This window comes from Pseudophryne corroboree, chromosome 7 (genome assembly GCF_028390025.1).
Source record: "Pseudophryne corroboree isolate aPseCor3 chromosome 7, aPseCor3.hap2, whole genome shotgun sequence".
Classification (NCBI taxonomy): Eukaryota; Metazoa; Chordata; class Amphibia; order Anura; family Myobatrachidae; genus Pseudophryne; species Pseudophryne corroboree.
The window spans coordinates 348,080,527-348,093,197 of NC_086450.1; positions in this window are offsets into that span (position 1 = coordinate 348,080,527).

The window sequence follows — 12,671 nt, forward strand, 5'->3', positions numbered from 1 at the left end:
CTTCCACCGGCCCACGGGGATTTGCAAAATATTGAACAAGCACGAGGAGGGGCAGTTATAAAAAGAAGGGGACGCAGGAAACAAAATTAGATTTGGTATTTAATTTATCCAGTCTGAATTAAGTCTTCTAGCAAAAGGATTGTCATTCATTCCAACTTTTCCACATCAAACATTTCAGGGAACTGTTGATCAATATAGGTTTGGGAGAAACCTGAGACTAAAGGAGTATTTCTCTGATCAGCCCAAACCCACGGAGAGGAAAAGAGGATTTTGGTACTTACCAATAAATCCATTTCTCTGAATCCTCTAGGGGACACTGAAGTCCTATACAGTAGGGGTGTGAAGCCTTGAACCGGAGGTGTGGCACAATCTTAAATTAGCATTGTCTGCACAGCCGGCTCCTCCCCCTTCACATCCCTCGTCCCTCAGTTTGAAAAATTTGACAGAGAATAGGACATGACACTATAGCCCATGGCGAGGAACCGAACCGTACAACATATCAAACAGCGGCCAAGAACTCTTAACCGAATAACTAACGCTGTTTGCACGAACTGTTTAAAACAAGAACTTTGAACACAGCAGGTTGACAGTACCGAGGCGGGCGTCCAGTGTCCCCTAGAGGATTCAGAGAAATGGATTTATCGGTAAGAACCAAAATCCTCTTTTCTCTTTCATCCACTAGGGGACACTGGAGTCCTATACAGTAGGGGACGTCCCAAAGTTTTCCCCCAGGGAGGGAGTGCTGTCGGTGGCCTGCAAAACTAAACGTCCAAACTTAGATTCTCCGGACGCAAAAGTATCAAACTTGTAAAATTTTGCAAACGTGTGGGCTGAAGACCACGTTGCCGCTCTGCAAAGTTGAGTAGTGGAAGAACCCCTGGCAGCCGCCCACGAGGCACCCACTGATCGGGTAGTATGAGCACCAGTCTGAACCGGAACCTGTTTGCCACAGGAAATATAAGCTTGCCGATTGGCAAGTCTAATCCATCTGGACAAAGTCTGCTTAGATGCCGGCCAACCCTTCCTTGGCCCATCATACAGAACAAACAAATGGTCCGACTTTCTGAAAGACGACGTAACCTGTACATATACCCTTAAAGCTCGGACAACATCCAATGACACGTCCTCATCTGTGAGACCCTGGAAGGATGGGACCACTATTGGCTGGTTAACGTGAAACCCCAAAACCACCTTCGGAAGGAAGTCTGCTCTTGTACGGAGTTCCACCCTATCCTCATGAAAAACTAAGAAAGGACTCTTACAGGATAAGGCTCCCAACTCAGAAAGCCAAGGCAAGTAATAACGTGACCTTCCAAGAGAGATATTTCAGGTCTGTTCTTGTCAACGGCTCAAAAGTCGGTGACTTCAAATATTCTAACACCAAACCTTAGTCCCATGGTGCCGTGGGAGGACGAAAAGGGGGTTGAATCCTCAGAACCCCCTGTAAAAAGGTTTGAACCTCTGGCAAGGATGCTAACCGCTGTTGAAAAAGGATGGAGAGAGCCGAAATCTGAACCTTCAGAGAGCCCAGCCTGAGCCCTCCCTCTAGACCGGCCTGAAGGAAAAGTAGAAGTCGAGATAAATGGAAGTTCGTTGAATTCCATCCCCGTTCCTGACACCAGGCCATGTACCGTCTCCAAATCCTGTAGTAGTGCCTGGCTGTGACCGGCTTCCTAGCGGCAATCATTGTAGGAATGGCCGTTCGTGGGATCCCTCTGTTTCTTAAGATCCGGGTTTCAATAGCCACGCCGTCAAACGCAGCCTGTTCAGGTCGGGGTGTAGGAACGGTCCCTGAGATAGCAGGTCCTCTCTCTGAGGTAACCTCCAAGGATCTTCCGCAAGTAACCCCCGCAGGTCGGAGTACCAACTCCTGCGGGGCCAATCTGGTGCGATTAGAATGGCCCACACTCGTTCCCGCTTTACCCTTTTCAGAACCCTGGGTATGAGTGGGAATGGTGGAAATATGTAAACCCTCCTGTAACACCAAGGAAGTGTTAATGCGTCCACTCCTTCTGCTGCTGGATCTCGAGTTCTTGACACATATCTGGGCAGCTGATGGTTTTGTCGAGACGCCATTAGGTCAACCTGAGGCAGACCTCATCTTCTCACAATCATGTTGAAAATCCGTGGATGAAGGCACCACTCTCCCGGATGCATGTCTTGGCGACTGAGGTAATCTGCTTCCCAGTTCTCCACACCTGGAATGAACACTGCCGAGAGAATGATGTCTCTTCTTTCTGCCCACAACAAGATCCTTGTGGCTTCCTTTAACGCCATCCTGCTCTTTGTTCCTCCCTGACGGTTTATGTAAGCCGTCGTCGTGACATTGTCTGACTGAATCCTGATGTGTTGATTCATGACTAGGTCTTCTGCTAAGAGAAGTGCATCGTAAACTGCTCTTAGTTCGAGGATATTTATGGGTAGTTTGCTTTCCTGTAGCGTCCACCGTCCTTGAAACTGATGGTCCTCTAGGACGGCTCCCCAACCTCTGAGACTTGCGTCCGTCGTCAGGATCCTCCAATCCCAAATGCCGCATTTCTTGCCGGCCGTAAGGTTCTTGTGTAACGACCACCATATCAAGGAGACCCGTACTTGTGGTTGAAGTCGGATTCTCCGATGGAGAAGCCAGTGCGAGCCTGCTCCCTGAGCAATGAGGTTTATTTGGAATGGTCGGGAATGAAGTCTGCCGTACTGGAGAGCTTCGAACGACGCCACCATCTTCCCGAGAAGTTGCACACAGAGGTGCAGAGAAACGGTTTTCGTCCTCAGTACCTGAGCCACTAATCTCTGTAGGTCCTGGACCTTGTTCTCTGGTAGGAACACACGTAATAGGACCGTGTCCAAGATAAGACCGAGGAACTGAATCCGTTGAGTCGGTATGAGGTTGGACTTTTGGAAATTGACAATCCATCCATGTTGAATTAGAAATTGATGGGATGTCTGAACATCCTTGAGCAGTCGATTCTGAGATGGAGCCTTGATCAGTAAATCGTCCAGATAACGTATAATCGTGACCCCCAACAGTCTCAGTCCTGCCACCATGACCGCCATGATCTTTGTGAAAATTCTTGGGGCTGACGCTAGACCGAACGGCAAGGCCCGGAATTGGTAGTGATCCGCTACCAGTGCGAACCGTAAGTAAGCCTGGTGAGGAGTCCAGATTGGAATATGCAGATATGCATCTTTTATGTCCATGGATACCATGAACTAGCCCTGTTCTAAGCCTGCAATGACTGATTGTATTGATTCCATCTTGAATTTGTAGACTCTTAAAAACTGGTTGAAAACTTTTAAATTGAGTATTGGTCTGACCGTCCCGTCTGGCTTTGGCACGACAAAAAGATTGGAATAGAACCCTGTTCCTCTCTGAGAAGCGGGTACCGGAATAATGACCTCTGCTTGTAGCAATTTGAGAATTGCTGCTCGTAGTGCCCTTGCTTTTTGAGGGCACTGAGGCAATCCTGTTGTAAAAAACTGACTGTGAGGTCTCTGTTGAAATTCCAGTCTGTATCCCTGAGAGATTAAGTTGTTCACCCAAAGTTCTGGTGAGGTTTTGGCCCATATGTCCTAAAAACCTTCCAGTCGGCCGCCCACCAAGGGTGACCCCAGGTGAGCTGGGAGGCCGTCATGCCACGGTCTTGTCAGCAGGTTTATCTTGCTTTCTGGTCGCTGCCTGCGAGCGGCCTCTACCTCTGCTCCCGCATGCTTGTGTACCGAAACCCCTACCACGGGCTCGAAAGGACTGTGATCTAAATGAAGTAAACGCTGGTCCCGAATAACCTCTCCTAGTTTGTGGAGCGGTTCTCGTATAAGGAGTAGGCAGAAAAGTGGACTACCCCGCTGTAGCCTGCGAAATCCACTTGTCCAACTCTGGTCCGAACAGCATTTCACCCCCAAAGGGGATGGATTCTACCGCCTTCTTGGTGTCAGAGTCTCCTTGCCATTCTCTGAGCCATAAAATCCTCCTAGCCGATATGGCCGATGCAGATATGCGCGATTCTATTCTGCTAATATCCTTAGAAGCTTGACACAAGTATGTAGCAGATTCTCGAATGTGTTCCGCCAACTGTGTAATCTCTTCTAAGCTATTTTCCTCCTCAATAGCTTGTACTATACGGCCGGACCATGCACCCATGGCCTTGTTGACCCAAGCACAGACGATCGCAGGTCTCTGCGCTGCACCTGCTGCTACAAATATTGATTTTAACGCAGTCTCAACTTTACGGTCGGACGCATCCTTTAAAGTAGTTACTTTAGGAATTGGCAAGATTGTCTTCTTTGACAACCTTCCTAGGGAAGCATCCACTACCGGCGGAGACTCCCACTTGTCCATTACACCCCTAGGTAGGGGGTAAGTTACCTGAAACCGTTTCAGAAATTGAAAACGTTTGTCAGGTTGTTTCCAAGCCTCTTCCATCGGAGATTGGAGGGATTTAGGAATGGGGAACTCTGCTGAACGCGGCTTCTGGGATTCGAACAAATCGAATTCTTCCGGCTCCCGGATTTCCGCTTCCTTAAAGCGTAGGATGTCCTTTACCGCGTCAATTAAGGAATCCAGCCCCGAGAACGCAGAGTCTTCTTCAGGAAAATCGGCGTCTAGGTTAGGTTCAATTAACTCACCTTCTTCCGTATCCAGAAGAAAACCCTCTTCCTCCTCAGATTCTGGTATAAGAGGAAGAGTTCTTTTAACAGCCTTGCGCACACTCGTATCTGCGTGTGCGGGCGGCGTTAACTTGATGAGAAATTCCTCCGTCGTCTTTGAAAATCCCGCAGCCCATTCCGACTGCTGTTTTCGGGATTCTGCCATCTCCTTGGAGATTCTATTAGCAAGGTTGTCTTCCCATGCCTTAGCCAGAGCACTGCTCCCAGGTGGAGCGTCCTTGTCTAAGCAGGAGTCGCACACCCCGGAGCTGCCAACCCGCGTACTCTTCTTGTTACATTTCGTACAAACATAGCAGGTCTTTGAGGTCTTGGTAGCCTTAGACATGTTGTTTTTAAAAAACCCTGTACTAGGGTAGCCCGCAGCGCTTTCACCCTTCAAACTAGGAAGAGAAAGACTGGGAGATGACGGAAGCAAAGGTATTGGATCCGGCTGGAATTACCCGTCCCTTTTTCTCTATAAAAGGAACAGGCAAAAAAAAAAAAAATTAAAATAAAACACCAGCCGATTCGCAACTCCCCACCCCAACTGTAAATCAGCTACGATGTTAGAGTTGGCTTGCTTCCGTGTATTTTCTTCGGGATCTTTGAAACAGAAGTCCCTTGAAAACAAATTGTAAATTTATTACTTTTCAGGGGACCCTCATATGTTGTATATATACATTACTCCAGCAGAGGGAGCTGTTACCCAACGATCCCTCTACTATATTATTGCATGCACTATCTAGGCAATGCAGCAGGGGGAGCTAATTCTTTTATTAAAAAAAAAAACACCTTCCCCTATGTACACTACTGGGGGAGGGGGAGGACCCATCCTCTACTCAGCCTGGCGCCAAAATGAAGAAACATGGCCACCACTAAATGTAAGTTTATAGAAAACAAGAGCCTGCAGCACTGTTATGAGCGTGTGGGCTTTGCGCATACCTTCTCTATGCGCTGCTTTTGTGCGTCCAGTCCTGATGCTGTACTGACCCCCACACGCTGGCCGCTGGTGCGCGCCGAGTCCTCTATTCGGCGCGCTCCGGACCCGCTGGCCGGCGCGCGCCGGGACGTCTCCCGTAGCGCCGCCTGTGCTCCGCTCCGTTGTGGGTCTTTTCGTTCGCTGTGCAGCGCGCCGCTCTGCCGTCCCTCCCTGCTCACAGGGAAGACAGGCTGAGTCCCGCACCGCACTAAGGCTCCCACACGCCGGGCACCGTCGCTCTGCCGTACCTCCCTGTTAGCTACTTCCCCGCTGTTTATATCAAGGGGAGCTTTAGACTGCAATAGCTGGATTTACTTTATAAGAGAGAGAGAGAGATTTATACTATAAGTGAGAGAGAGAGGAAAAAAAAAAAAAAAACTTTTACTAACTGGAAGACCCTAGCCTAAGCTTGTACCAGTACTCACTATTAGTTGATCTTTGAGGATCTCCTGTGGAGAGATGCAGGTCCCTTCAATAGGGATCTTTGTCTCTCTGCTATCAGGCAGCCTTGTCCCCCTTTTATTAGGGTTACGTAGCCCCTTTTAGATTTTTAGTCAGTAAGCTCAGTTGCTCCACGTGTTGTGCCTCCAGCACAATTTTTCAAACTGAGGGACGAGGGATGTGAAGGTGGAGGAGCCGGCTGTGCAGACAATGCTAATTTAAGATTGTGCCACACCTCCGGTTCAAGGCTTCATACCCCTACTGTATAGGACTCCAGTGTCCCCTAGTGGATGAAAGAGAAACTCTTTAAAAGAAGTTCTAACTTTGATCCAGTTTCACATAACCCCAGCATGAAGACTTTCCTCAAACTAGTCAATAGTGATCCAAAGCTACACAAGATCTGCTATAAGCGCCTAATCAGAAAGTTTTCAAAACGACATAACAAGCGCTGCCAAAAAAGCACCGTGTATATGCTTTAGAAATGCCAAAAAACAAAGAGAAAAGATTGGCTGCGCTTATAATGTAGTAAAAAAACAAAAACAAAACAAAAACCTTTGTTAATGGAGAGCTGACAAACGTGATAATAATGAATAAAAAAATTTTTATTAAAATATTAGCATACCAATGGAATTATGAACACAATATTTTTTTGAACTTATGCATATAAGTCTGCTCTGAGCTGACCCTATGTATTGAGCAGCAATTAACAATGTTCACATAATAGATTAGTAATTAGTAATAGCGTTAAAAATATCATAACATATGTGACATTCATACAACTATTCACTGAAATTGTATCATTCACAAGAGTATAAGACTGCACACTATCTAAAAGTACAGAGGCAGCATGTACTTTGGAATTCAGAAAAGTCCCGGCAGCAGGTGTTTTAATTGAGGAAGATCATGTAATTACCTCTCCTGGGCTGTTAATGCCGGGCGTCCCCGGTATCATCCACTAAAGCCCTTTCTGGGAAAGGAAGAAAAATTTGAGCAAGTTGCTCTAGTGGGGGCTGTTCCCATATAATAAAGGGTATCTGTATATTGACCGGCTTTTTCCTGGGTTCTCCCGGGGGCTGGTAAAATCCTTTAAAGATGCCCACTCACATGCAAGGAGGAGTATGCCGTCCAGTGCCGTTATTGATGCCGCTGACAGTGTACCTGTAGGCGCCGTGCATCGGCGTGAGCCAAACTTTCCAGGTGTGTTGAAGCAAATCCTCTTGTTAGAACCGGAGCGTCCGGAAGCGGCAACCACCGCTAGCAGCAGAATGAAGGCGCTCAGTGAGAAGCGCTAGCCGGAGCAGTTCGCGGCGGATACGTGCAGTCCCTGTATAGACGGGTCAGCAAACGCTTTTCGTCACGATCACGTGACTTTCTCAAAGGAATCCTTTGAGAAAGTCACGTGATCGTGACGAAACACGTTAGGCTCCTCCCATCACTTCTCTGTTTGCTGACCCGTCTATACAGGGACTGCACGTATCCGCCGCGAACTGCTCCGGCTAGCGCTTCTCACTGAGCGCCTTCATTCTGCTGCTAGCGGTGGTTGCCGCTTCCGGACGCTCCGGTTCTAACAAGAGGACTTGCTTCAACACACCTGGAAAGTTTGGCTCACGCCGATGCACGGCGCCTACAGGTACACTGTCAGCAGCATCAATAACGGCACTGGACGGCATACTCCTCGTTGCATGTGAGTGGGCATCTTTAAAGGATTTTACCAGCCCCCGGGAGAGCCCAGGAAAAAGCCGGTCAATATACAGATACCCTTTATTATATGGGAACAGCCCCCACTAGAGCAACTTGCTCAAATTTTTCTTCCTTTCCCAGAAAGGGCTTTAGTGGATGATACCGGGGACGCCCGGCATTAACAGCCCAGGAGAGGTAATTACATGATCTTCCTCAATTAAAACACCTGCTGCCGGGACTTTTCTGAATTCCAAAGTACATGCTGCCTCTGTACTTTTAGATAGTGTGCAGTCTTATACTCTTGTGAATGATACAATTTCAGTGAATAGTTATATGAATGTCACATATGTTGTGATATTTTTAACGCTATTACTAATTACTAATCTATTGCTGCTCAATACATAGGGTCAGCTCAGAGCAGACTTATATGCATAAGTTCTTAAAAAATATTGTGTTCATAATTCCATTGGTATACTAATATTTTAATAAAAATTTTTTTATTCATTATCATCACGTTTGTCAGCTCTCCATTAACAAAGGTTTTTTTTACTACATTATAAGCGCAGCCAATCTTTTCTCTTAGTCAATAGTGATGTACAGCAGTTTAAACCATCACACCTCTTCGATAACCTCACCCCGGGTGAAAGAAAGGCACTTAAGAAATTGTGGGACGATACCTCCATTGTAATACGACCCGCGGATAAGGGGGGTGCCGTGGTAGTCCAAGACTGGACGGACTACGATTTGGAGATTAGTCGCCAACTGGCAGACACAAATACATACCGCAGGGTTATGACCAACCCCATTCCTTTGATTAAAAAGAGGATTGGAGTGTTGTTGGATTGATCAGGACACCTTTGAAATTTTAAGTGTAGAAGAGCCCAAATGTCCCATCATCTACACACTTCCAAAAATCCACAAAATGATGATCACACCCCCGGGGCGACCTATAATCGCAGCAGAAGGCTCATTGTTACAACCTATAGCCCGGTGGGTTGATTCTATACTACAGCCGCACGTGAGCAAATGCTGCAGTTATATACGCGACACCAGTGACTTTCTTCACCAATTGATGTCCGTATGGGTAATTGCCTGTTAGCTACCATGGACGTACAATCCTTGTATACGATCATACCACACAGTGGTGGATGAGAAGCGATTAAGGAGGTACTTACTAAAGACCCAGATTGCAACATACCCACTGAATTTATCTTGGAAATGACCAATTTAGTTTTGGGTCTTAATCATTTTAAATACAAGGATTCGTATTTTCTGCAATTATCAGGCACCGCTATGGGTTCTAACCTTGCGCCCGCATACGCCAATTTGTATATGTCCAGCTTTGAGGAGACTCATATTTTGCCCATATATGGCTCCAATGTCTCTTTTTATAAACGATTCTAAGACGATGTCTTCCTAATCTGGGAGGGCACACATGAATCCTTTATTGAGATGGTCAGTAATATCAATACACTGAACAGTCCTGTGAAGTTTACTTGCGAGAGTTCCCATCATTCGATACACTTTCTTGACGTGATGGTATCCATTACGGATGGAGCATTTGTTACATCTTTATATAGAAAGTCTACCGATAGGAATACTACTTTATTGACTAGCAGCTTCAATCCACCCTCGTTAAAAGGAAATCTAGGCTTGGATTTGTGTGGAAACTTTACTTTCTTGGAATCTGCTTCTGACTCCAAAAAAGGCAGACTTCAGAACCTTCTTTTATTCTGAGTCAGCTTCCCATGTACGTAGCCAAACTGATCTGCAAGCTGCTACTGCCTGAGGCAATTGTACCCATATCCAAAGCTGCTTCTTCCAAAAAAATAGCCACCTGTTCAATATGTGCAATATGGGATTTTTGCTCTCTAGATGCCATTGAAAAGTCATCCTCCAATGCATCAGCCCAGACTGCCACTTCTTTTGCCATCCAAGCCAAAGCCATGGCTGGTCTTATGATTGCCCCAGACAAAGAGAAAATGGTTTTCAGAAAACCACCTATTTTCCTATTCGTGACATCATTTAATGATGTTGAAGGCAGAGGTAATGTAGATTTTCACACTAATCTAATGACATGCATATCTACTTTGGGAGCCACCTCCCTTTTTAAACAGTCCCCAGCTGGAAAAGGATAATGGGAATTCCATTTCTTTGGAATCCTAAACTTCTTACTGGGCGTAACCCAAGCCTCAAGCATAATTTCTGTCAGCTGATCTGACCCAGGAAACTCAGTCCTGTTTTGGGATGTTTTAAACACAGGTGCCTTAGATTTTAACAAAGGATCTGCTGCCTCCTCTAAGGATAGAATGGCTTTCATAGCACTAATTAGCTCAGGTATGTCTACTGAGCTGAGGCCTTCCTCCTCGTCTCTGTATGCAAACCCAGAGTGCACTGAGTCCTCATCCTCCGACGAGTACTCATGTCATATGTAGACTGAAGATGTTGTTTCATGTCTATGTGATTTACTTACCACCGGCCTTTCACAGCCTGCTTTTGTTGAGAAGCCAATTCCTGTGCTGGATGTGTTAAACCCCAGGTGGAATGTTGCATGTAAGGGTTAATAGGATAACCTATCCCTGGTATAGGAGCTGGCATTATCCGCTCAGCTATACTGGATAAGGTCTGTGCAAAAATAGCCCATGGGGGTTCAACTTGAACATGTGCCTGCCTCGGATTTTTTTAAGAGGCTTTGGTGAAAGCTAAAACAATTTGCACATAAGTCAATTTTGAACCAGATCCTGAGAGGTTAACCCAGCTTTACAAGACAAACATGAAGAGTGTGTTGGTGCTGTTGTGGAGAGTGTATCCTCCTCACCCTTGCCTCTCAGACATGATAAATAAATCACACAACTGTACAGTGTTACTACACAATTTGTGACTGCAATCACTTTAAATTGTTAAGGTGACATACAATCCGATCCCTCCCTGCTTTGCACCAGCATTGAGGATTGGAATAAACAGAAGACTGACAGAATTATTGGTAAAGTCAGCAATCACACTAGCAATCAGTCTCACGTATACATTAGTATAATAAGCAATATGAGCACAATCAACTACAGATACATTTCAGGTACATAGGAGAAACATATTACTGCATTACCTTATAATAAGAATTTACTTACCGATAATTCTATTTCTCGTAGTCCGTAGTGGATGCTGGGGACTCCGTCAGGACCATGGGGAATAGCGGGCTCCGCAGGAGACAGGGCACATCTAAAAAGCTTTTTAGGTCACATGGTGTGAACTGGCTCCTCCCCCTATGACCCTCCTCCAAGCCTCAGTTAGGTACTGTGCCCGGACGAGCGTACACAATAAGGAAGGATCTTGAATCCCGGGTAAGACTCATACCAGCCACACCAATCACACCGTACAACTTGTGATCTGAACCCAGTTAACAGTATGATAACAAAACGAAGTAGCCTCCGAAAAGATGGCTCACAACAATAGTAATAACCCGATTTTTGTAACAATAACTATGTACAAGCATTGCAGACAATCCGCACTTGGGATGGGCGCCCAGCATCCACTACGGACTACGAGAAATAGAATTATCGGTAAGTAAATTCTTATTTTCTCTAACGTCCTAGTGGATGCTGGGGACTCCGTCAGGACCATGGGGATTATACCAAAGCTCCCAAACGGGCGGGAGAGTGCGGATGACTCTGCAGCACCGAATGAGAGAACTCCAGGTCCTCCTTAGCCAGAGTATCAAAATTTGTAAAATTTTACAAACGTGTTCTCCCCTGACCACGTAGCTGCTCGGCAAAGTTGTAATGCCGAGACTCCTCGGGCAGCCGCCCAGGATGAGCCCACCTTCCTTGTGGAATGGGCATCTACATATTTCGTCTGTGGCAGGCCTGCCACAGAATGTGCAAGCTGAATTGTACTACAAATCCAGCGTGCAATAGACTGCTTAGAAGCATGAGCACCCAGCTTATTGGGTGTATACAGTATAAACAGCAAGTCAGACTTTCTGACTCCAGCCGTCCTAACTATATATATATATATATATATATATATATATATATATATATATATATATATATATATATATATATATATTATATTTTTAGGGCCCTGACCACGTCTAGTAACTTGGAGTCCTCCAAGTCCCTAGTAGCCGCAGGCACCACAAGAGGTTGTTTCAGGTGAAAACGCTGACACCCCTTCATGAAGAAACTGGAGACGAGTCCCAGTTCTGTCCTGTTCAAATGGAAAATTTTAATATGGGCTTTTGTAAGACAAAACCGCCCATTCTGACAATCGCCTGGCCGAGGCCAGGGCTAACAACATGGTCACTTCCCATGTGAGATATTTGTCAACAGCATGGTCACTTTCCATGTGAGATATTTCAAATCCACAGATTTGAGCGGTTCAAACCAATATGATTTTAAGAAATCCCAACACTATGTTGAGATCTCACGGTGCCCCTAGGGGCACAAAAAAGCTGTATATGCAATACATCCTTTACAATCTGGACTTCAGGAACTGAAGTCAATTCTTTCTGGAAGAAAATCTACAGGGCCGAAATTTAAATGTTAATGAACCCCAATTTGAGGTCCAAAACACTCCTGTTTTCAGGAAGTGTAGAAATCGACCTAGTTGAATTTCCGTCGTGGAGCCTTCCTGGCCTCACCCACGCAACATATTTTCACCACATGTGGTGATGACGTTGTGCGGTCACCTCCTTCCTGGCTTTGACCAGGGTAGGTATGACCTCTTATGGAATGCCTTTTCCCCTCAGGATCCGGCATTCAACCGCCATGCCGTCAAACGCAGCCGCGGTAAGTCTTGGAATAGACATGGTACTTGCTGAATCAAGTCCCTTCTTAGCTCCCCAGGCCCTTAGTCCTCTGTGAGCATTTCTTGAAGTTCCGGGTACCAAGTCCCTCTTGGCCAATCCGGAGCCACTAGTATAGTTCATACT